This window comes from Mobula hypostoma, chromosome 11, assembly GCF_963921235.1.
Source record: "Mobula hypostoma chromosome 11, sMobHyp1.1, whole genome shotgun sequence".
NCBI lineage: Eukaryota > Metazoa > Chordata > Chondrichthyes > Myliobatiformes > Myliobatidae > Mobula > Mobula hypostoma.
Genome location: NC_086107.1, coordinates 47,636,601 through 47,662,496, shown reverse-complemented (window position 1 = coordinate 47,662,496; position 25,896 = coordinate 47,636,601). Strand labels below are relative to the sequence as shown.

The 25,896-nt window shown below is 40.0% G+C and overlaps 1 long non-coding RNA gene across 1 annotated transcript in view; it reads left to right on the top strand.

Annotated features, from left to right (window-relative positions):
• The window catches only part of LOC134353712 (uncharacterized), a 44,152-nt gene that overhangs the window by 8,101 nt on the left and 10,155 nt on the right, over window positions 1-25,896 (top strand). The window lies entirely within an intron of this gene.

Below are 25,896 nucleotides of genomic sequence, written 5' to 3'. Positions count from 1 at the left end.
TAAACTCCACACAAGGATTACCCAAGGTGAACTCAAAGAGTGACAATTCCAATCAAAATCTATTTGTAGGTTTGCTTTGCACATATTACTTGTGACTGTACTTAAAGAAATGTATTTGTAATGCTCTTTTATGTTTCCTAGAGAAGAGATTAGGTTCCTCTTTAAGCGCAAAGTTGCTTTAAATATAAGGGACTTGGTGCTTTCCCAATGCCTTCCCTATTATTGTGGGAGATTTCGCCAGGCTAGCTTGAAGAAATCTCTGAGCAACTACCACCTAAGTATCACCGGTGGAACCAGCGGAACCAACACAACTGACCACTGTTACACCACTGTCAAGAACATTTACCGTGCCACCCCACACCCACACTTCGGAAGGTCCAATCACCTGACTATACTTCTACTCCCAACATATAGGCAGAGAATAATGATCACAGCACCAGTAGCGAGGACCGAGAAGGTTGAGGGAGAAGGAGGAGCACTTACACAACTGCTTTGAGTCGGTGGATGCTCAATACTCAGGGATTCATCTTCATCTGAATGTATTTGCCACAGTTGTCACCAACTTCATGAGACCTTTGTAGATGAACATGTGCCTTTGAGAACATACTGGACAGATCCAAACCAAAAGCGGAAGATGAGCCAGGAGAGTCATAGTCTGTTGAGAGCTAGATTTGTGGCATTCAAGGCCCACAATCCAGAACTATACAAGAAGTCCAGATACGTCCTACGGAGGGCTATTTTAAGGGCAACAATGACAATTCCGATTGAGGTTAGAGACAGAATTGGATGCACATTAACTCTGGCAGTGTTTGCAGGCCATTTCTTCCTACAAAGCGAAAGCTAACATCATAAATAGCTGTGATGCTTCACTCGCTGCTCAGCTCAATGACCTTGAAAGGGAGAATAAAACTATACCTGTGCGAATAACTGGAGAATCGGTCTTGGAGGGTGACGTCAGAACATCTTTCAAGAGGGTGAACCCTCAGGGGAGGGAGGGAGGAGGGAACATTGACTCAGACCATGAGAGGCCTGCGTTGGGCATTTTCATGCCTTACAAGGCGCAGATTGGAAGTCTGTGTGGGGCGCCACTCCTCACACAGACACTAGAGCAATGTGTGGTTAAGTGCCTTGCTCAAGGACACAAACATGCTGCCACAGCTGAGGCTTGAACTAATGACCTTCAGATCACTAGACAAATGCAGCATCTCCAAGTTTGCGGATGACACGAAGCTGGGTGGCAGTGTTAGCTGTGAGGAGGATGCTAAGAGGATGCAGGGTGACTTGGATAGGTTGGGTGAGTGGGCAAATTCATGGCAGATGCAATTTAATGTGGATAAATGTGAAGTTATCCACTTTGGTGGCAAAAATAGGAAAACAGATTATTATCTGAATTGTGGCCGATTAGGAAAAGGGGAGGTGCAACGAGACCTGGGTGTCATTATACGCCAGTCATTGAAAGTGGGCATGCAGATACAGCAGGCGGTGAAAAAGGCGAATGGTATGCTGGCATTTATAGCAAGAGGATTCGAGTACAGGAGCAGGGAGGTACTACTGCAGTTGTATAAGGCCTTGGTGAGACCACACCTGGAGTATTGTGTGCAGTTTTGGTCCCCTAATCTGAGGAAAGACATCCTTGCCATAGAGGGAGTACAAAGAAGGTTCACCAGATTGATTCCTGGGATGGCAGGACTTTCATATGAAGAAAGACTGGATGAACTGGGCTTGTACTCGTTGGAATTTAGAAGATTGAGGGGGGATCTGATTGAAACGTATAAGATCCTAAAGGGATTGGACAGGCTAGATGCAGGAAGATTGTTCCCGATGTTGGGGAAGTCCAGAACGAGGGGCCACAGTTTGAGGATAGAGGGGAAGCCTTTTAGGACCGAGATTAGGAAAAACTTCTTCACACAGAGAGTGGTGAATCTGTGGAATTCTCTGCCACAGGAAACAGTTGAGGCCAGTTCATTGGCTATATTTAAGAGGGAGTTAGATATGGACCTTGTGGCTACAGGGATCAGGGGGTATGGAGGGAAGGCTGGGGCGGGGTTCTGAGTTGGAGGATCAGCCATGATCATAATAAATGGCGGTGCAGGCTCGAAGGGCCGAATGGCCTACTCCTGCACCTATTTTCTATGTTTCTATGTTTCTAAATGCTTTAACCACTTGGCCACGTGCCCAACAGTCATAAGGCACAGCCCCTAATTGTGTATGTGGTAGATCTCTAAAAACCTGTGCCAACCAACTGGTGGCAGTGTACAAGGACTCAAGGATATTTTCAATCTCTCGCTGGTGCATTTGGAGGACCCCACCTGCTTCAAAAGGGTGACCATCATACCAGTGCCCAAGAAGTGCAGGGTGGGCTGTCTCAATGACTATTTCCCTCACATCTAATGTGGTGAAGTACTTTGAGATTTTGGTCATGGCTAGAATCAACTCCTGCCTAAGCAACTACCTGGACCACTGCAATTTGTTTATCGCCACAGTAGGTCTACAGTGGATGCAATCTCATTGGCTCTCCACACAGCCTTGGATGACCTGAACAATAGTACTACATATGTCAGGCTGCTGTTTATTGACTCCAGCTCAACATTCAAAACATACTCCCAGTTCGAATCAACAAGCTCCAAAACCGAGGCCTCTGTACTTCACTCTGTGATTAGATGCTTGACTTTCTCACCAGGAGACAACAGTCTGTGCAGATTGGATATAGCATCTCCTCTTCACTGATAATCATCACTGGCACACCTCAAGGATGAGGCGTAGCCCACTGATTAGATTATAAGGACACTCAGTCCTTGTTTATTGTCATTTAGAAATGCATACATTAAAAAATGATACAATGTTCCTCCAGAATGATATCACAGAAACACAGACAGACCAAGACTAAAACTGACAAAACCATATAATTATAACATATAGTTACAACAGTGCAAAGCAATACCGTAATTTGATAAAAAGCAGACCATGGGCACGGTAAAAAAAAGTCTCAAAGTTCTGATAGCCTCATCATCTCACGCAGACGGTAGAAGGGAGAAACTCTCCCTGCCATGAACCTCCAAGCACCGCAAACTTGCCGATGCCGCACCATTGGAAGCACCCGACCCGCAGCCGACTTTGAGTCCGTCCGAAAACTTCGAGCCTCCGACCAGCCCTCTGACACCAAGCACCAAGCACCATCCTCTGCCAAGCACTTTGACCCTGTCCCGGCTGCTGATCAACAAGCAAAGCCGAGGACTCGGGGCCTTCCCCTCCAGAGATTCTGGATGCAGCAGCAGCAAAGCAGGCATTTCAGAAGTTTCACCAGATGTTCCTCCATGCTCTCACGTTCGTCTCCATCAAATCAGGATTGTGCACGGCACCCTACTTGACAGATAACCACCGGAGTGGCCGCTGCGAGCTGCGTCCCGGCACCATCTTCTCCTCCCACCTAATGATCTAATCGCTCTATAAATTTATCAATGACACAACTATTGTTTGCAGAATTTGAGGATAGAAGTGTGAGGAGTCATGCAGGAATGAGGTAGATCAGCTGATTGAGTGGTGTTGCAGTAACAACTTTGCACACAACGTTAATAAGACCAAGGAACTGAATGTGGACTTCAGGAAGGGGAAGTTGAAGGAACACACACCAGTCCTCATTGAGGGATCAGAAGTGGAAAAGGTGAGCAAATTCCAGTTGCTGGGTGTCAACATCTCCAAGGATCTATCCTGGGCTCAACAAATTGTTGCAATTACAAAGAAGATCCAGCAGCAGTTACTTTCATTAGGAGTCTGAGGAGAATTGGAATGTCAACAAAAACCCTCGCAAGTTTCTACAGATGTACCACGGACAGCATTCCAACTGGTTGCATCACTATTTAGTATGTGACTGCACAGGATCAGAAAAAGCTGCAGAAACTGTAATCTCAGTCAGTTCCATCATAAATGATAGTATCCTCAGCAACCTGGACCATGCCTCAAAAAGGCGACATCCACCATTAAGGACCCCCATCATCCAGGACATGCCCGGTTCTCATTTTTGCCATCAAGCAGGAAGTACAGGAGCTTGAAGAGACGCACCCAGTGCTTTGGGAGCAGCTTTTTCTCCTCTGCCATCAGATATCAGAATGGACAATGATCCCAGAAACACTACCTCAGTATTTTATTTCCCTCTCTTTTTACACTATTAATTTAATTTAATTATACAGTATATACAGTGCCTATAAAAAGTATTCACCCCATTGGAAGTTTTCATGATTTTTGTTTTACAACATTGAATCACAGTGGATTTAACTTGGCTTTTTTGACACTGATCAACAGAAAAGGACCCTTTTGTGTCAAAGTGAAAACAGATCTCTGCAAAATGATTTAACTTACTCACAAATATAAAACTCTAAGTATTTGATTGCATAAGTATTGACTGTTCCCCCCCCCCCCCCGCCGCCTTAAAATGACACACAGATCATCACTGATCATCACTTCTTGGTTTTAGAAGTCACATTATTAGTTAAATGGAGATCTGTTTTTGGAGACCTGAGTGTGGAGTCAATGTGTTTCGATTGATTGTCATAAAAATACTCCTGTATCAGGAAGGTCCAACTGCTGGTGAGTTAGTACCCCGGCAAAAACTTCACCATGAAAACAAAAGAGCACTCCAAACAACTCCGCAAAAAGGTTATTGAAAAGTGCAAGTCAGGAGATGGATACAAGAAAACTTCCAAGTCACTGAGTATCCCTCGGAGTACATTGAAGTCAATCATTAAGAAATGGAAAGAATATAGCACAGCTGTAAACCTGCCTAGAGCAGAGTGCCCTCAAAAACTGAGTAACCATGCAAGAAGGGGACCAGTGAGGGAAACCACCAAGAGATCTATGACAACTCTGGAGCAGTTTCAGTGGCTGAGACGGGAGAGACTGCGCATACAACTGTTGCCCAATTGCTTCACCAGTTGCAACTTAATGGGAGAGAGCCAAAGAGAAAGGCACTGTTCGAAAAAGAACACATGAAATCTTGGCTAGAGTTTGCCAGAAGCATTGTGGGATACTCTGAAGTCAGCTGGAAGAAGGTTCTATGGTTTAATTAAACCAAAATTGAGATTTTTGGCCATCAGGCCAAACGTTATGTTTGGTGTAGGCCAAACCCTACACATCAATAAAAACACTCCATCCCAACAATGGTGGTGGCTGCATCATGCTGTGGGGATGCTTCACTGCAGCAGGCCCTGGAAGGCTTGTGAAGGTAGAGGGTAAAATAAATGCAGAAAATGTACATGGAAATCCTGGAGGAAAACTTGATGCAGTCTGTAAGAAAACTGTGACTTGGGAGAGATTTGTTTTCCAGCAAGACAATGACTCCAAGCATAAAGCCAAAGCTACACAGAGACGGCTTAAAAACAACGAAGTTAATGCCCTGGAGTGGCCAAGTCAGATTTCAGACCTCATTCAACTGAGAATTTGTGGCTGGACTTGAAAAGGGCTGTTCACTCACGATGAGCAGTTTTGTAAAGAAGAATGGGGAAAAATTGCAGTGTCCAGATGTGCAAAGCTGATGGACTCAAGGATGCAATTGCTGCCAAAGGTGCATCTACTAAATACTGACTTGAAGGCAATGAATACTTATATCAATTATTTTGTGTTTTATATTTACAATTAATTTAGATCACTTCATAGAGATCTGTTTTCACTATGATTCTGAATAGTCTTTTTCTATTGATCAATGTCAAAAAGCCAAATTAAATCCACTAAATCAATGTTGTAAAACAATAAAACATGAAAACTTCCAATAGGGTGAATACTTCTTATAGGTACTGTATTTATGTACTTATTGTAATATATAGTTTTTATTATTATGTATTGCAATGTAATGCTGCTACAAAACAATAAATCTCATGAGATATGTCAGTGATTTTAAATCTGATTCTGGTTAAAAATTCACAGACAAATTAGACTGGATTTCCATGGAATGCTTTATTTTAGGAATGAACTTTGATGTTTCCTCAGTAATGTTTTTTCCGAGTTGCTGCAAGCTACTTATTACTTCACCTGAGGTAAAAAATATGACAGTCAGTTAAGTTGCTAGATCATAGCTAGTTTGTCAATATTCATCTTATCTAAATCAATTGCTAGTAGCTTCATTGAAACTGAACTTTTGTAAATAAAATGCAATGTATAATCACCAAACATTCAAGATTAGAATAAGTAACCATGGATAACTTTCAACCCCCAAAGTGTTACTGGTTTGCAATTTCAATGAGAGTTAAATATTCGTGCTTTAGTTATTTACATGCTTAGCAGAGAAAAAAAACGTTTGGAAGACTTTTCTAATTTCGCACAATTTGATTGAGGTTCAGTAATGTATACGGAGTACTCATGAAAGGCATCTAAATTCCTTATTCATGTGCATCTTAAATTTGATGCTACTGATTAGGCAACAGGTATGAATGACTCTAGAAAGAGATGGATATAGTTCCAGCTTGGAGTCTAGTCCATTGCACCTACACACCTGAGGTTAGGGAGGTGGTGGGTTTTGTATGTGGTTTGACCTCTGGAACCTGAGTCTGAATATAACCCAGATTGGTGGAATCAAAGTCTTTTCACATTGGCAGCTGTAAGGGCTTTGCGCGAAGTAAATCTGACGAAACCAAACTTAGTTTTAGCAGTAGGAGTATCATTTATCCAACTTGACATTGACCAGCGTGGTTTATTTCTATGGTATGAATTGGTGACAGAACCTATTACTTTAATTTCATATGATAGCAATTTAAAATCAAAATCAAAATTAAAATTCCTTCATACCCAGTACTTGGGTCATTTTGGATCATTCACTTGCCTTATGCAATAGTAATTAGTAATAGTTCAAAGGTTTTATGATGCATTATAAAGACCCAATGATGGTTGTGATCTCATTCACATTACGTTTTATAATATTTGAGTTGATCATTTATTGGCTAGATCATACTTGGTGATTTTATTGCCCTCATTACGTTTTAAGTCATCTCACTTTTAACCTTTAACAGCTTAGTTCCATTCCCTTTATAACCAAGTTCTCAGTACTAATACGAAGTCAGAGAGAGAGGGAGAAACCAAAGTCTATTAAAGAAGCAGAAAAAAACTTGTTCTATGCCAGCTTTGAAAAAGTCTTTACAGTTTATCTTTTCCCTTAATTCTCTGCAGCTGTGCAGAGTTTTTAAACTGTATGGAGCCAACACTGGAAGTACTGTAAATGCAGATTCAGGGTAACACTGAATCATTTTTTCATTGCTTTGCTTTCTACAGTTAATCCTTTTCACTGGCAGGAATCCTATGAGTGGTCCATGACAACAGATGTTAGTAACTGATATAGCCAGTAATTGTGTCCAGTTAATGAGTCGGGATAATAGCAGGATAAGGACCTGGCCTAGCTGACTGGCTCAAACCAGCTGCTGCATCATTTTTTTAGAAAGATAAATGTTGAATGAACAAAAGAATAAAACTTATAGGTCCCAAACACAAGTATTAACTCACTTACATGTACAGTGCCTATAATCATCATAATAAAATACACTGCATGATTTCTTTTTTTATCAAACTGAAGCATTTGCATTCAAAATAATTAAGTCAAAGGAATTCCTTTTTAAGTATTTGGTCAAATAGGATAACAGATGGTGAGCTTTAAATGCTAAGCAACTGAACAGCAAAGTTCTTAGGTGATGGCACTGAAATACCAAACCTTCAGCACTACTGCAAATTAAAATGCCATAGTAATATAAAGTACACATGCAGAAACAAATAAAACTTATTGATTAGAATGCCCTGGATACTCCTGACAGCAAGGAGGGATCAAAGCTAGGGGATGAGGGAGAGACTTCAGTAAGCATTGACTGCTGTGATGCAGGTGTGCAGCTTTACTCTACACGACAAACGTCATAGGTTAAGGATGAAAGGTGAAGTGTTTAAGGGGAAATGTCTTCACTCCAAGGGTGACGTAAGTGTGGAACAAGCTGCCTGCATAACATTTAAGAGTAGTTTGGATCGGTTCAGTACATGGATGGGATAGGTTTGGAGGGATTTGGGCCAGGTGCAAGTGAATGGGACGGGACAGAAGATCAGGTCAGCATGGTTTAGATGGGAAGAATGGCCTATATCTGTGCTGCAGTTCTCAGTGACTAATGACAGTGATAATGTAGTTTGAATGGTCACCACTATTGCCAATGTCTTATGATTCCAAACCATTGTTCCTTCATACCTCTCTTTTTCATTCCCCTTATAGAAAACCAAGGAATTCACATGTTGCATAGCAGCTACATCCAGGAATTATTCAGTCTTGGATTTGGCTGCTGACTTAATTGATCTTTAGTGTAGGTCTTCGCCATACTACAAGGGGTGATTGATAAATTCATGGCCTAAGGTAGAAGGCGATGAGTTATACAGCTTTCATTACAAGCACATGCAGTTCAACTCTGAGTGATTTTGCAGTAAGTTTGAAGTTAATAACTCATCTCCTTCTACCTCAGGCCACAAACTTATCAATCACCCCTGATGAGGTATTAACTGGTGAGTTATTAACTTAAAACTTTCTGCATGATCACTGAAAGAGTTGAACTGCACGTGCATGTAACAAGAGCTGCATAACTCATCTCCTTTTACCTTAGGCTACGAACTTATCAATTACCCCTGCTGTGGACACTTTCTGGAGGTCCAAGATCCGTATGCCCCATGAACACTGGACTAAGTGTACAAATATAGGAGGGGACTATGTTGAAAAATAAATGTGCTCGGTTTTCTAAAATCGACTTCTTCTACCTTAAGCCACGAACTTATCAATCACCCCTCGTAGTTGTCTCTATATACAGTACTGGGTGACTTGTGTCATCTGCTTTCCTCGCAGTGTCTTTAGAAGAGTAGGAGGTTTGCCAAGTAGTATTTCCCACTCTTAAATCTACATTGACAGTGTATTAACCCACAAGTCAAGATCCAGATAACCTGTTGCTTTTTTTTCATTATCTCAACCAGAACCATAATATTGTGCCTGAATTTCCAAAATAGAATACTATTTTAACAGACTATTTTACAAACTAAGGTCAGTGAGTTGGAAAAGGAACTGTAAATGGAACATTTTGGGAAGGTATTGAATGTAGTGCCTAGATTTTCACTTTGGGACTTTGCTCGTTGTTGTGTGTATAAATTTTGCAGATTCAGAACACGATCACTAAATTTTCTGTTGATGCCAGGCATCAGTTGTTTTGGACTTGGAGAAGCCAGAAAATACCTTACAAAGTGAGTTTAACAAGATTAGTTCCAAATTGACGAACGGAAGATGAAGTCCTCTATAGGTGGAATAGAGATTCCCAAGAAATCTGAAGAATAACTGAAAGATAAGAAAATGTCCAGATGCTAGAAACCCAAGCAACACAAACATGTGGCCTTCTATATATTGGCGAGACCCGACGCAGACTGGGAGACTGCTTTACTGAACACCTACACTCTGTCCGCCAGAGAAAGCAGGATCTCCCAGTGGCCACACATTTTAATTCCACATCCCATTCCCATTCTGACATGTCTAACCAAGGCCTCCTCTACTGTAAAGATGAAGCCACACTCAGGTTGGAGGAACAACATTTTTTATTCCGTCTGGGTAGCCTCCAACCCGATGGCATGAACATCGACTTCTCCAACTTCCGCTAATGCCCCACCTCCCCCTCGTACCCCATTTGTTATTTATTTTTATACACACATTCTTTCTCTCACTCTCCTTTTTCTCCCTCTGTCTCTCTGACTATACCCCTTGCCCATCCTCTGGTTCCCCCCCCTTGTCTTTCTTCCCGGGCCTCCTGTCCCATGATCCTCTCATATCCCCTTTGCCAATCACCTGTCCAACTCTTGGCTCCATCCCTCCCCCTCCTGTCTTCTCCTATCATTTTGTATCTCCCCCTCCCCTTCCCACTTTCAAATCTCTTACTAACTCTTCCTTCAGTTAGTCCTGACGAAGGGTCTCGGCCTGAAACGTCGACTGTACCTCTTCCTAGAGATGCTACCTGGCCTGCTGCATTCACCAAGAACTTTGATGTGTGTTGCTTGAATTTCCAGCATCTGCAGAATTCCTGTTGTTTGCAACACAAACAAAATGCAGGCAAGGCAGCATTTATGGAAAAGAGTAAACAGTCGACGTTTTGGGCTGTGATTCGTCATTAGGACTGGAAAAAAAGCTAAGAAGTTAGAGCAAGAAGATGCTCCCCCTTACCATTCTGCCATTTCCATTTCCCTCTCTCACATTATCTCCTTACATGTCCATCACCTCCCTCTGGTGCTCCTCCTCCTTCCCGTTCTTCAATGGTCTTTTACCCTCTGCTATCAGATTCCCCCTTCTCCAGCCCTTTATCTCTTTCACCTATCAACTTCCCAGCTCTTTACTTCTCCCCTCTCCCAGTTTCACCTATCATCTACCACCTTCTTACTCTAACTTCTCATCCTTTTTTTTTCCAGTCCTGATGAAGGGTCTTAGTCCGAAACATTGAAAGCATACTCTTTTCCATCGATGTTGCCTGGCCTGCTGAGTTCCTTCAGCATTTTGTGTGTGTTGAAGGATAACCGAATCTGATTTCTGTTGACTTCTTTATCATAGTATCAGATATCATATTTTCACTCTCTAGCAATTTACTAGCATCAAAGTACTTTGGATCCTGCAGATTCATAATGACCTGATCAAGCCACAGCTGTATTATCTACAGTTCTGCCTGGCAAATTGTGGACCATCTATATCTCAGGGTAAATGCAGCAAGTCTGATTAGTTATTGAAAGCTGTGAAGAATTGTTGTAAAAGTCAAGGCTTCTGTTTCTTGAAAGGTGACACCTCAAAGAGTGATTCTGTAGAAACATATGGTATATACCAAAGGAATAGTATAAATGAAAATAACATAACATTTTTAGCTGTGCTCTGTCAACAAAATGTTGAACTATAAAAGGCAAATTTACTGTTGCCATCTGGAAAAACATTTAATCACTACACTATTTGTTGGAAATCTAGTCAAGGGTAAAAAAACCTGGATTAGCAACAAATAATTATTTCAAATCAATTCTGGTGTTTCTTAAATCTTCTTAAATATCCTAGAATGCAGCTCCTTTAATGCCCCAGTGCTGTTCTGGAAACTCATCAATTTGTCTTGAGATTCACTTCCAGCCATATTAAGGTCCTCTCACAATGATACCATATTTTTCACATTGCATGGTGCATTATGACTTTCTACATTAGCATTTTATTTTTTCTAAAAAGGTTAAAGTAACAAATTTAAACGTTAACCTTCCTTGTGTACTCAACGTCAGTAAGACCAAAGAGCTGATTGTGGTCTTCAGAAAGAGTAGGACGAAGGAACATGAACCAATCCTCGAAGAGGGATCAGGAGTAGAGAGAGTGAGCAAATCCAAGTTCCTGGGTATCAAGATCCCCGAGGATCTAATCTGGTCCCAACATATCGGTGCAGCTATAGAAAAGGCAAGACAGCAGGTTTATTTCATTAGGAGTTTGAAGAGATTTGGTTTGTCATCTAAGGCACTTGAAAACTTCTGCTGATGTATGCTGGAGAGCATTCTGACAGGCTGCATAACTGCCTGGTATTAGGGGGTGGGGGGGGCTACTGCACAGTATCAAAAGAAGCTACAGAAAGTTATAAAATGAGTCAGCTCCATCTTGGGTACTAACCTCCATAGTATCCAAGATATCTTCAAGAAGTAGTGCCTTAGAAAGGAGACATCCATTGTTAAGGACCCCCAACATCCAGGAGATGCCCTTTTCTCATTGTTACCATTGGGAAGGAGGTACAGAAGCCTGAAGACACAGACGCAGACCGATTCAGGAACAGCTTCTTCCCCTCTCCCATCTGATTCCTAAATGCACATTGAACCCATGAACACTACCTCACTTCTATTATTTCTGTTTTTGCACTATTTTTAATTTTACTATTTTTTATCTATTTATTTATTTATTTATCTATTTATTTATCTATCTATTTATTTATCTATCTATCTATCTATTTATCTATCTATCTATCGATCTATTTATTTATTTATCTATCTATCTATCTACCTACCTATTTATTTATTTGCTGTAATTCATTTTCACGTATTGCATTGTACTGCTGCTGCTAAGTTAACAAACTTCACAACATATGCCGGTGATAATAAACCTGATTCTGATACTGTTTATCCATGACTCTGCGCTTTTAATTATTGTTTGTTCTGTTTCTATAATGGAATCAGTAGAATACTTTAATGTCAATGTTGTACCCTATTTTTCCCTGCCATCACAATCACATGTTATTCTACTTCTAAAAGATGTGGCAATTGTCCCAAAGACTACGTTTTCTATCTTTTAACACACTGGTTAAAATTCTATTTATTCAGTTATGTATTAGGACCCATTATGAAGCCAATCTTCTCACCCAATTAATCTGACCACCCAAATAAAAATTTTAACATTTTGTTCCCATTTCTCGACTCAAAAACCCACCTGCCCACAGTATGAATTGAAGTGGTATCTTGCAGATAGCCTCATTAATTGCTACTTGTCTAATGTGATCAGACCAAACACATCAGGAAAAGTTGGAGCATTTCTAAAATAACAGTGCAGTAAATATTAAAGTTGCCAGATTATCTATGGGATACAGTGAAGCTCATTCCCTCAGATTTTAACTGCTGTAAATTTACAAATAAAAATAATTTATTTTTGCAATGATTTTTAAATTGACCATCCTTTCCTTCTGCTTCCCTTTCTGATTTGAGATTGAATTCATTATTTTAACTTAAGCTTCTTGCCCTATTTTTGATGCTGTTCAACATTTCTATGGTTTGATGGCTGAAGCAGATATACAGGAACCTACTTATTCAGAAGTCTCAGATCCTTTTTAGTGGGTGGTTAGCCAACAGGTTTTTGCATAAATGTAAACATTTGCTGGTGCCTCCTACTCACCTTTGATGGCAAAATGTTGCTGTATAAATTTACTATGCCTGGCTTGGCTGTATTCACACTTCTCTGGTCTGTGACCATCTTTACAGCACCCTCACTTTCCTGATTCACAGCATTCACTATACAGTCTGCTTGAGTAAACCACTTGTCATTTTCTTCTGTAATTCCTTTGTGCCTCCTCTCTGATTCCTGTCATAATATCCTTTATAACTTGAAAATGCCTTCATCAACTGTGACAAATTCTAATATTGCTCTTCTAGAGCTTCTGCTAGACTTATGTATGTCCACCTTGTGTCTTGGTTGAACCTGTGTTCCCAGTACACCTTCAGCGAAGCTTATACTTTTGTTAGGCCATTATCAATTTCCAGAGGCTGGGCCAAGTTGTTACAGATGTTCCATGGCATTGCCACCTGTTACAATTAACAGGTGTTAACGAATAGCTTCTTTTGTACTGATCCCTTAAGAAGACTATGTCCTTTAAAGTTATTCATATAGGAAAACGAGTTTAGTTATATGTGGCAATCAACAACACCTTGCCCATGTTAGCACAAGTTTCAATTCACAGATCAACACAGTTCATACCAGTAAGACAGCAGGCCTCTGTAAAGCTATGTTGAAATATACACAACTTCACAAATTTTGGAACTTACCATTTGCCCAAAATCCAGTTTGGAAAATTCAAATCATTTTCTTCTAGAAATATAAAGGTGCGACCTCATACTTCAACTGATTTTTGATGCACTTATTTATTTTAGATTAGATTAAATTAGATTCAACTTCATTGTCATTGTGCTGAGTACGGATACCAAGCCAATGAAATGCAGTTAGGATCTAACCAGAAATGCAATGAAGAGTGTTATTTACAAAATGTCTGCGAATAAAAAGTAAATGCCACAGCACACAAATATAGAAGTACTGAGACAGTACAATATGGGTGTAATACTGCTTAACGCTGTGATGCGAGGTTCAGCAGGGTCACAGTCTCAGGGAAGAAGCTCTTCCTGTGCCTGCTGGTGCGGGAGCAGAGGCTCCTGTAGCGCCTACCGGATGGGAGGAGAGTTAAAAGTCCATGGTTAGGGTGAGATGCATCCCTGATAATGTTTTTCGCCCTGCCCAGGCAGTGTTTATGGTAGATGTTCTCAATGGTGGCAATTGGGTGCCGATAATCTGCTGGGCAGTTTTCACCACATGCTGGAGTGCTTTGCGGTCCGATACAGGACAATTGCCATACCACACTGAGAGGCAGTTAGTGAGTATGCTCTCAACGATACAACAGTAAAAGTCCGTCAGTGTCCTGGGACAGAGGTGAGCTTTCTTGATGCTCTGCAGGAAATAAAGGCACTGTTGCACCTTTTTGATCGGGATGGAGGAGTTCAGGGACCAGGTGAGATCCTCGGAAATGTGGACACCAAGGAATTTGAAGCTTGATACACGTTCCACTACAGCTCCGTTGATGTAGATGGAGAGGTGAGTGTGGCTCCTAGCATGCCTGAAGTCCACAATAATCTTCTTGGTCTTCTGGGTGTTAAGGGTCAGGTTGTTGTCAGCACACCACGCAACCAGGTGCTGGACCTCTTCCCTGTAGGCTGTCTCGTCATCCCCTCTGATCAGGCCAACCACCGTGGTGCCATCTGCGAACTTGATTATGGAGTTAGAACCATGTACAGGAACGCAGTCATAGGTGAAAAGGGAGTACAGAAGAGGGCTCAGCACACAGCCTTGAGGCACGCAGGTGTTCAGGTTGAAAGTGGAGGAGGAGAGGTTGTCTAACTTAATGGATTGGTGTCTGTTAGTCAGAAAGTCCAAGGTTCAATTGCAGAGGGATGAGCTGATACCAAGTGGGCGAAGTTTGGCGATCAGCTTGGAGAGGATCACAGTATTGAATGCCGAACTAAAGTCAATGAACAGCATTCTGATGTAAGAGTTGGGGCTTACTGTATTTTACCGTATTATGCTTTTAGATATTCAACTTCTTGGACTAATTTTTAAATTATTAATGATGTGTTGAGTACATCGGGCAGTTTTACTACCTTTAATGTTAACACTTTGTTTCTGAAGACACTGACTAATTTTTATTTTATTTAGAGGTATAGGACAGAATAGGCCCTTCCAGCCCTTTGAACCGCACTGCCTAGCAATGCCTGATCACCCTGATTTTAACCCTAATCCAATCACTGGACAATTTACAATGACCAACTAACCTACCCGGTATGTCTTTCAATTGTGGAAAAAAGCCGGAGGATTCGGAGAAAACCCATGCATTCCGCAGGTTGACGGACAGAGCCTCCTAATAGAGGATGCTGGAATTGAACTCCAAAGACCAACACCCCAACCCGTAAAACCATTGCATTCCTTAATGCTAAGGAGTAGTTTTGCACTCTGTCCATGTAATCATTATTCCTTAAGTAATCTTAGCTGTTGGCTCTCTTTGCTCTAGCTCTCTAGCTCGGGGAAGGTTAGGTTAGGACTTGTGTCTACTGCCTTATTCAATGCCTGGCACATATCCCTCAATTATTTTTATTACCATTTTTTAAAGTTTATTTTATTGAGATACAGCATGGAGTAGGCTCTTCCAGCCCTCCGAGCTACAGCTCACAATGTAACGCTAGCCTAATTTACGCGGTCACAGGGAGAACATACAAACTCCTTACAGGCAGTGGAGGGAATTGAACTTGGCTCATCTATACTGTAAGGCATTGTGCTAACCACTATGCTACCAAGCCACCCAAATTAGGGAATAACAAGTAGAAATGGGGGTGGGGGGGTGGACTATCCATCTGTGCATCTATTCTAAAGTTGGATAAGATCATGGTTTATATTTTAATACATTCCTGACCCATTGTGATATAATTTGATCCATTTACTGTACAATCACTTATTGACTTTAACACTGAATATGCTTAACAACATGCCCCTTTAAGGGAGAGAAATGAGAAAATTTAGATTGGCTGAATTATTAAGTTCCTTGTTTTGGTCCTAAATAACCATGTATTTATTTTTTTCCAGCTAGTTAAAATGGTCTTTCAGCTTTTATATGGGAGTTATGCCCCTCGCAATCTTATTTGTAGATCACCTAGCATTATAAATTTCAGAGAATATCCATCTCACCTAGCCAGTTTTATCCCTTTAGACAAGCCCATCAGAAATCAGTTTAGTGATCATTTCCTGCATCCTCTATCCACAAGCATATCCTCCCTTAACTAACAATAGTAATATGCCAGAAGTTTACACACTAATTTGATTTCTACTTATTTTTTGCACATCAAACCCTAATTTGTCTTCCTGCTTATTATTGTTTCTATATATTGGCATTCTGTGAGTCACGAGCAAACTCCGCTCCACCTCCCCCAGAATAAAAAAAACATTTCCTAGTGTCACTTTTAAAATATCAGGGGATTTTATGGACATATGGCCAAGTGGTTAAGGCGTTCGTCTAGTGATTTGAAGGTCGCTAGTTTCAGCCTCAGCTGTGGCAGTGTGTTTGTGTCCTTGAGCAAGGCACTTAATCACACATTGCTCTAGTGTCTGTGTGAGGAGTGGCGCCCCACACAGACTTCCAATCTGCGCCTTGTAAGGCATGAAAATGCCCAACGCAGGCCTCTCATGGTCTGAGTCAATGTTCCCTCCCTCACTCCCTTATGTCTCCATGGAGATTCAACCACAGTTGTAAGATGAAAATGTTGACAGTATTGTGTAGGTTGTCCAGACAAGGACTGAGAGACTCATGGTTGAAATAAAGGGGGAGAAGGACCCTAAACAGCTGGTGGTAAGTTTCTGTGATTCTCTATGTGTTTGGGCCAAGGCTTTGACTATGTCTGGAGCTGAGCAGTTCTTAAGAAGTCCAAACTGGTAAGTGGTGAGTAGGATATTGGTGCCACTGGATAGACTGTCAATGATAACGTCTATCACTTTGATAATGATTGAGAGTTGACTAATTGTGCGGTAATTATCAATGGACAATGGGCAAGGTACAGTAGCTTATTGGTCAACATAGTCAGCATGGATGAGTTGGGCCAAAGTGCCTGTTTCAGTGCTGCACGACTCTATGACTTTGACCATATGTAGTACTTTCCAGGACACACAAATTCTGAAATGAGAATGAATAAATTTACAAATTAGATTTCCTGAAGCATTGGATTGCTAAATAATTTTTATTTTGTCATATTGAATATGAACTGATAAAATAGTATCTAGTGAATACATATTTTGTTGAAGATTGCAGCTATTTAGTAGAAGTTGGCTTCAAACTGGTATTCCTTCAAACAAATAGCACTTCGTGTAAGGTACCTCATTGTCAAAAAGGTATTTTGGAATGTCCACAGGCCATGAAAGGCAATATGTAATTATATATCTTTCTTTTCTTGGACAATACATTAAATAGCTTGTATTTTAACAATTGTTTCAATCTCTCTATAATCTCATGAAGCTCAGGCAAAATGGCACTTTGGTACTGGCAGTGATTGGTATTTATTCTAAAAGTTTTTAAGATTGAAATCTTGCCTTTTAGAATAAGAAGTTTGACAGAGATCACACCTTTGGCAAAAAATAAATAAATTATATCCTTAGAAAACAGTACATAGAATTGGTCAATGCACTGAAAAGTCCTTGTGGGTAGAGTTAAGAAACTAGATGAATGAAAGGACCCTGATGGGAGTCAATACAGAGTTTGAAATAGTAGAAAATTACAGCATGAGATAGAAAAGACATGTGAAAAGGTCCAAGTTGCAATGGTCATGGGGCATTTCAATATGCTGATGTATTGTGAACATCAGGCTGGTGTTGGATCCCAAGAGAATTAACTTCTAGAATGCCGATGAGGTGGCTTTTTAGAGCAGTTTGTGGTCGAGCCCACAAGAGAAAACGCAAGTCCGGATTTGGTATTGTGCAATGATTTGATTAGAGAGCTTAAAATAAAAGGACACATAGGAGGCAGTGATCATAATATGTTGGAATTCACCCTGCAGTTTGAAAGGTAGAGCTAAAATCAGATGTAACGGTATCAGAGTTGAGTAAAGGTAACTGCAGAGGCATGAGAGAGAAGCTAACCAAACTTGGTTGGAAGTGTCACTAGCAAGGATGATAGTAAAGCAGCAATGGTTGGAGTTTTTGGGAGTAGTTCAGAAGATGCAGGTTCAGTTCGTCCCAGTGAAGAAGGAAGGATGAGGTGACCACGGCTGTTAAGGGAGGTCAAAGACAGCATTGAGGCAAAAGGGAGGACATAAAATATAGCAAAAAATAGTGGTAAGCTTTTAAAAACCAACAGAAGACAACTAAAAAAGGAATAAGAAGAGAAAAGATGAAATGTGAAGGTAAGCTAGCCAACAGATATGTGGGGCTGAGGAGGGGAGGAAAGGATCCGCTATGATTAAATAGCTGAGTCAATGGGCCAAATGGCCTAATTGGCCTAATTCTGCTTCTATCTGTTATGGTCTTACGGTCCTGACCTGAATAGAAATAAAAGTTTCGGTGTTTTGTCTATATACCTGTTCAGTAAGTTTTGCATTTTATGTCCAATGAGTATTTTGCTAATTCTCTGGATTCTCACAACTCTTAAATAAGTTCTAAGTTCTTGACTGCTGCAAAGTACAATTTAATGTCACCGTATTAAAAATAATCAATTAATGAATTCACCTGCAGCTTAAATTACATTGTCCACTGTGTTTCAGCATAGGCCTTCATCTAATAAACTACCTGCATTTAGGATTATCATTTTCTGGTTTAATATCAAAGTTAGTTTTTTTTCCTTCATTAAATTACTTGACGTGTATTTGCAATTATTCTGTGGGCTACTATAAACTCCCAAGATGTGAATTGAGATTACCTCACTCAAGTGTGAATAATCAGTTGCTAAACCACACTGAACTGAATGAGAGAAATCAGCCTCACTGTGAGCCCTACTTAACTCAGGGACATTCCTCCAGCACCACTGACGTGATGCTACCACTTGGCTCTAAGCCTCTTTCAAATAGTTTGATTTAGACAATGTACCAGGCTTCAGTCTCACATGTCCTGTATTGTGCGGGGCTGAAGGCTGTGGTTTAAACATCTTGTTTCTTCATTTGTTATGGACATTTGTTGGTGCAGCTGACCCCATGTAGGACAATTTGCCTGTGTTCTAGCAATAGACAGCTGCACCACAAACTACTCCCTAGTCTTGCTCCAGGGATTAACAATGCCCCCTGCACGCTGTGTGGAAGGACAGAGGCACACTCTCAGTAGAAAATGCTACACTCAAATGACTTTACTGCATTCTGTTGTATTGCCTTTCAACAATGATGTTGAAAGCCCCGTGACGACTACAATTCAGCACGCTTAAACTTCTAACTCAAATCATTACACGACAATGTAGATATTGACTGAATAATTCTTCAACAGGAAGAGGCTTAAGAGGGAAAAAAAATCATATTTGAAACCCAAAACGCTGGCTAAGGAAATGAAATTGTGTCACGAAAAAAGAATCCTTGTGTATATGTTGTTAAAGATGCCTTGGACATTAGATTTGGGTTGCTGGTTTTCTATATGTGTTAATCCTATACTTTCCGCCTATTCTGAAAGTCAGGACTGCGAAGGCAGAGTGTAGAATGTTCCAATTCAGCATTAACCTTTTGGTTGCCAAACAATCTTTGCACAACATTCTAAAATTTCTCCTTATTGAATATTAGTGAGGTACCTCAGTTGTGTGTTGAAAATTTCCATGTTATTTCCATTCAATGCGGTTCCTGACTTCAGTACTGAGTATTGTCGAGCAAGCAATGAGGAAGTCATCATGAATCACTCTCCTTTCCTCAGAGTAAATTATTCTGGGTTTAGACAGTAAGAAAGGCTCTTCAGCAAATTAGTTCCCATTATCTCTGTTTGTGTGATTATATAAGAGAACATTAAATAAGAAACAGTGCTGACCCACAGTACATAAGTTTTAATTTTAGTTTTAAGATATTATAAGTCATTTTAACCTATATTTTCCTTTGGTGATTTGCAAAATCATGCTTCACTTACTGTCTCATGTAGTGAATCCTTCACCTTAGAAAAGCGAGGCTGGATACTCTAATCCTAATCCTCAGCATTCAAAGGGGTAACATCCACTAGGTTCACCCACTTTCTATTATCCCAACTTGCTCTGAGGTATGCACATTAAACAGCACGTAATAATCCTGTAAAAGGCAGTAAATTATTTTGGGATTATGGGGTAAAATTGCCATTCCTTCACTGTATCAAACATAGAAGGTCATGTATTGCTACTATTATAACATTACACCGTCAAGAATTTATGATCAGTCCTTTCCATCAGTATAATTATTAATCATGAGTACTGGACTGTAAACGTGATGACAATTTACAAAATGCTCAATTTAAAAAAAAATCTGCCCTTCAAAATCTAATTCATCGTGGAAACTTGAAAGATTCGGGAAGGAATCTTAAAAACCAACTTCCAATTTTGACAATGGTGGGTGCAGTAAGAAAATGGGCTGACATGATCTGCAATGGAGATCCATCACTGACATTCAGGACACTTGGTCTTTAAGTGCTATCTGGTGTCCCCATGCCAAAGTTCTCTTAAACTGTTTCTAATTTGTTAAAAACTTGAAAGTGTCCAAGTCACAGAGAGTCATTCAAAATTCTTGCCTGAAGCCCCGGAAACCCCAGCAGTTTCATAAACGGTTGTTAAATTTGTGGCATGATTGTTCCAGGATTTTGATAACTGATGTGTACATAATAATGAAAAGTTCCAGGTACTCGATCATTAAACTGATGAACCCTTTTCATGAAAATTATACTCTCCCTGGACAGTTGAGGGATTCTGAGTTATTTCCCATTCTCCACTTTATTTATTTTTTTAAACTCCTCAATCAATAGCATTCTTTGAAATATTTTACCCACTTTACATCTCATTCATTTATACATTATTTTGAATGTAGTCTCTTCGGCTACTTGATAACTTTGCAGATCCTTTTTACAGTAAAATGCAGAAAAAAAATTAAGACATTGCTATAAAGTAATCAGGTAGATCTGCCTTACACTCATAGCTTGAAAGATTAGAGGTCATGCCTTTGTGGGGAACATGACTGAAGTTTATTTTTAACATTAAGTATGCCATATATCTCCAGAGAAGACTAACTAGCTCTTGTGTCTGTGTATGTGTGTTGGTGTGTTCCAAGTCCGGAATACTGCTCTGCAAAAGTATGACATGCATTGAAGGTTAGATGAGGACAGGCTTGGGAACATTATACAGAAGGCTTATTTTCTACTATGCTTCCAGTTTATTTACAGCAGCAACGGAAAAGTGTCATACACAAATAAACATTCAACCTTTAACATTTCCTAGCTGAAGAGAAAACTAATGCAAATATATATTTCTGTGTGCTGGGCCAAAAAAAAGTTTTCCACCCAAATGACTCTTCAGCAAGGTGTTAAAGGCAGCATTTTCAAGATTCAAATGCTCTCAAAAACTGAGGCAAGCTAAGTTATATTTCTATTTGGTGACTAATTGAATTTTGAAAAAGATCATCATCTATAGGATTTATTACTTTGTATGCTAGTTAATTGTTAGTTCTTAGTCAAAGCATGTGCTGTCAAATATGCATACTACATATTGCAATTTTATTTGTTCTACTGAATAGATGAAGCTATGTGAAATCCTCTTCTAATTCCCTGGTCATTTAGTAGCAAATAGCTTTTTCTGTTCCATACTTTCAAGGCATGATTTGCTTATTATTCCCATTCCCTACGTGGTATATTTTATTTACCCAAGAGCCAAGTGTGAGATAAATTGTATATATGTGCCACAACAGGCTGTATGTTTAGACCACCTACAAATATATATTGTATAACATGCCTACAGTTTCAAATAACATATAAATGAGTCACTTGTGATAACTTGCAAGGTAAGTTGGGGTATTATAAAATCAGTTAAATACAATGCAGCTTTCTGGCACATTGAATCATCCATTCAACAATAAATAGTATGATTGCCATAAAGGAAGGCATATTCTGAAAACATAAAGCTCGTTTGCTGATTGATAGTAACTGGAAAATATTTACTTCCTCTTAACCTTGCATACCATTAAAAATATCAGTCATACGTGACAAAATGTGATGATTGGAGTGGTGGATTTCAAACTATATATAATATGTATATTTGTACGAGTTATTAATAAGAATGAAATGGGCAATCCATCAGCCCCAGTAGTAAATGTTTAGCATGCTGTACTAAGTCTTAGGGTTTGGAATTGTCCCAGGTTATCCAAGAATGTATTGAATATAAAGCAAGAATGTTACAATTGCATCATTAATTTCAGTACGACAGCTGCGTTCATAGCTCTGGTGAAACAATGGGATGCACTATCCTTCAAAAATAACTTTGTTATTGGCTGTTTATCTTTTACAACAAATATAAAATATTGCTCATTTTAGATAGAAAAATATTTTCCTTAACTATGAATGTGCATTGGATTATTAGTTGATAAACACCAAAGATTTGAGAACAATTCTGCAAAACAAATATATATGCATTTGAAGTGGGAGTAAGATTGTCTGAGCCAAGTTCAGTGATCTTATGTGTTAAGTTCTTAATGGCATTGTAACCTCAGCCTGACCAGAGTTGAAGGAAGACTCTTGGGATTGGTGGGTGTGGGGGAAGGGGAAATTGGTTGATCTTGCTTTGTAATCTGTAAAATATTCAGCTTGAAACTCCCTTAATACATTTCTGAATAAGCCTTTGTGAATGGGATTTAGTAGAAGATCCTCAGCATGTGTTCTCCACTCTTTCATGCACATGCTGCCAATAGGATTTCCCTGCACTGTTAGACTCCAGATATATTATAGAGTCATAGTCATAGAAAAGTACAGCACAGAAACAGGCCCTTCAGCCCATCTAGTCCATGCCAAACCAGTTAAACTGCCTACTCTTATCAACTTGAACTGGAACCAAAGCCCACCGTACCCCCACCATTCACGTACCTATCCAAACTTTGCTTCTACATTGAAATTGAGCTTGAATCCACCATTTGTGCTGGCAGTATCTCTTTAATGACTTTGTTATAAAATCTGATAGGAAAAGGAGAAGAAGGGATTTACCCTGAACCTGACTCAAAACCCCAGCCTTTACCCTCAGCTCTCCATCCGATGATCAATCTATTGAAACATGACGAGCATCCTATCCAAATTTTGGATGTCTGAAAATACTCAGCTCGACATGAGTCCATCAAAGAACGTAGGAGCTGAGATGTCTTCGAGCTCCTCTGCGAAATAGCTTAATATTTTACAGATTACAAAGCAAGATCAACCGATTTCCCCCTCCCCCACACCCACCCCTCCCAAGAGTCTTCCTTCAACTCTGGCCAGGCTGAAGTTACAATGCTATTAAGAACTTAACACATAAGATCACTGAACTTGGCTCAGACAATCTTACTCCCACTTCAAATGCATATATATATTTGTTTTGCAGAATTGTTCTCAAATCTTTGGTGTTTATCAACTAATAATCCAATGCACATTCATAGTTAAGGAAAATATTTTTCTATCTAAAATGAGCAATATTTTATTTCTTCCCTTTAATGTCTCCTTTTTTTCCTTTTCAAAGTAGATGGGGTTCTGTTGGAGGCCATGTTCTACAGCTGCACTCAAACTGTTGTTCTTAGCATGGTGGTTCATGCTTCTGGAGCTTACCGACCGGCCGTTGTTTCGATATCCCCAAGATGCGGTCTGGAAGACGCATACCTTTGGGGTAGGCCCTGCAGCCCCGTGGACGAACCAATTCCATGCTGGTGTCACTAACTAAGGTGCCGTGGTAGAAACAGAGCAACACAAACTGTGGATTGGCTGTCGGAGGCCTCTGTACTTGGATGATTTCTCTCTCTCTCTCTCTCCCTCTCTCTCTCTCTCTCTCTCTCCCTCTCTCCCTCTCTCGATGGTGGGGAGAGTTTGCTGCTGATTCTTGAGTCAGAGAATGCAAAATAAAAGCGATACAGCAGACTGTAACATCGTAATCAGCAAGATGTTCTGTTTTGTTGGTCTCCCTTTTTGCCGTGGAAAAGGGGTGACACCTCTCTGCCCCTTATTAGGGAGAGAGCGAGAGCCTGCAGCATGTGGAATTGTTGGGTGAACAACTCGTTCTTGCTGGTCTGCAGTTCACAGTCGCTCTTTGGGAGCTTTGCTATTGCTTGCTTGGTGGGTGATGGGTGCCAGTGCTTCCTGCTGAAATAAGTGGGAGAGGGTTGATGTTTTGCTGCTGCTTGTGCATAGGTGGCGGGGGAGAGGGGCTTTGGGCTTCTAACGTTTTACTGTCATTCATACTTTGAGGTTCTTTTCTGTTTTCGTGGATGTCTGTGAAGGTCAATAATTTCAGGTTGTATACTGTACACATTCCCCGATTTTAAATAAAACTATTGGACCATTGAACCACAAGTTAGAGACTAAATCCTACAATGGCAAATGTCTCTAAGTTTAGTTTGTTCTTCATGAAAATTGTGAACCACAAAACGAAGAAGGCTTTAAATTTAACCCAAGTTGAAAAGTACAGGAATAAGAAGCCTGACAGAAATATTCAAAGTGACTAATTGGAAAGGTTCTTGATTGGTAACATGGAAACATAGCATTTTTACTTGAGTAATTTTTACACAGTGAAGAATTCATTGTACATATCCATGTTTGGGTAGATATCAGCTTTTGATCCTATTGATGTGTGTGAATCAAATGTTGGCAGCAGTGTATGACAACTCATTTTGGTAGGGCATCTGACCTTGTGAATGGAACGTAGTAATGAAATGAATGGACATGCCCCACATATGTGTTATTTTCATTAATTGTAGCTTCTACTCAAGTTATATTAACAATGAAAAACTGATTAGAGGTCTTCAAATTCTAGCTGCCTATTATGTCATATTTCATGCAAAAATGCTTTAATGTGGTTACTGTGGCTTTAAATATTCCCTAAAATTTATTTGCCCAGGTTTTGGATGGCATCTATTTTTTGTTGCACTAAAACATGGCTACATTCAGCACTAACAGCCATTAAGCCCTGAGAGAAAAAAAATATTGTTACACTGGCAAAAGTGTAAGATGAAACTGCTTTATAGTGTTTGTGTTATAGTGCTTTATAGGTATTTTCTCTCTTCCCGTGCTTATCACTTACTGTGGAAGAGCTTTGAGTACCATGCTTGTTTTAAGAATTTGACACTGGTCAGACAGCTGATGTGGCCTATCCATTGTAGCTATGTAGTAAATGGGTGGTGGGTTGAGAGATATTGGCCGAGATAAGAATATTGACATTGGTAGACCTATTCTACCAATTGATTTGGAGGATCTCATAGAGGTAGCCTTCTTTGTACTTCTGCAATAGTCTAAGTTGCTTCCAATAAGTTTGTGATTCCAAAATAATTTAGATTCATACAGCAGTTTTGTTATTCTAGCAATGATTGTATATGCCCTCCACTGCAATTCCTACTCCACTCTTGTGACAGTAATCATGAGCACCTCTGAGGGAAGTCCTGCTGTGAGAGCAGAGAAATATGAGAGAGACTGAATGCTGAGATGAATCATTTGCTTGTCTTTTCTCTGGGAGTCCAACCTTTTGCAGGGCATTAAAAATGGCAGGGTTAGGTGAGAGAGTGATGGCTTGTGATGGGGGAGAGATCAAATCTAATTGTTGAATAATGAAACACTGTGTTTCCACTGCTAATATTTCATCTCAGTTTTTGTAAAATTTCAAATGTAATTTCATTTGGAGTCATGTGAGGTGATTCTCATTGTTGAATGCTTTGTCTTTTATCAGCAGGAAATGATAACCTTTCAATACATCCCTTTAACCATAATCAATATGTTGTGCGTCACCCACAGTTGATGTGGCTAGAACATTGACCACTCTTAGAGATGAGTGGAAGGCCAATGGGTTTCAATCAATATTTAGCTCAAATGACCAGTGCAAAGAGTATTTTGTGGAGAAGTTACAGTTGTCTAAGCATGTTTCTACTTACTACATGAAG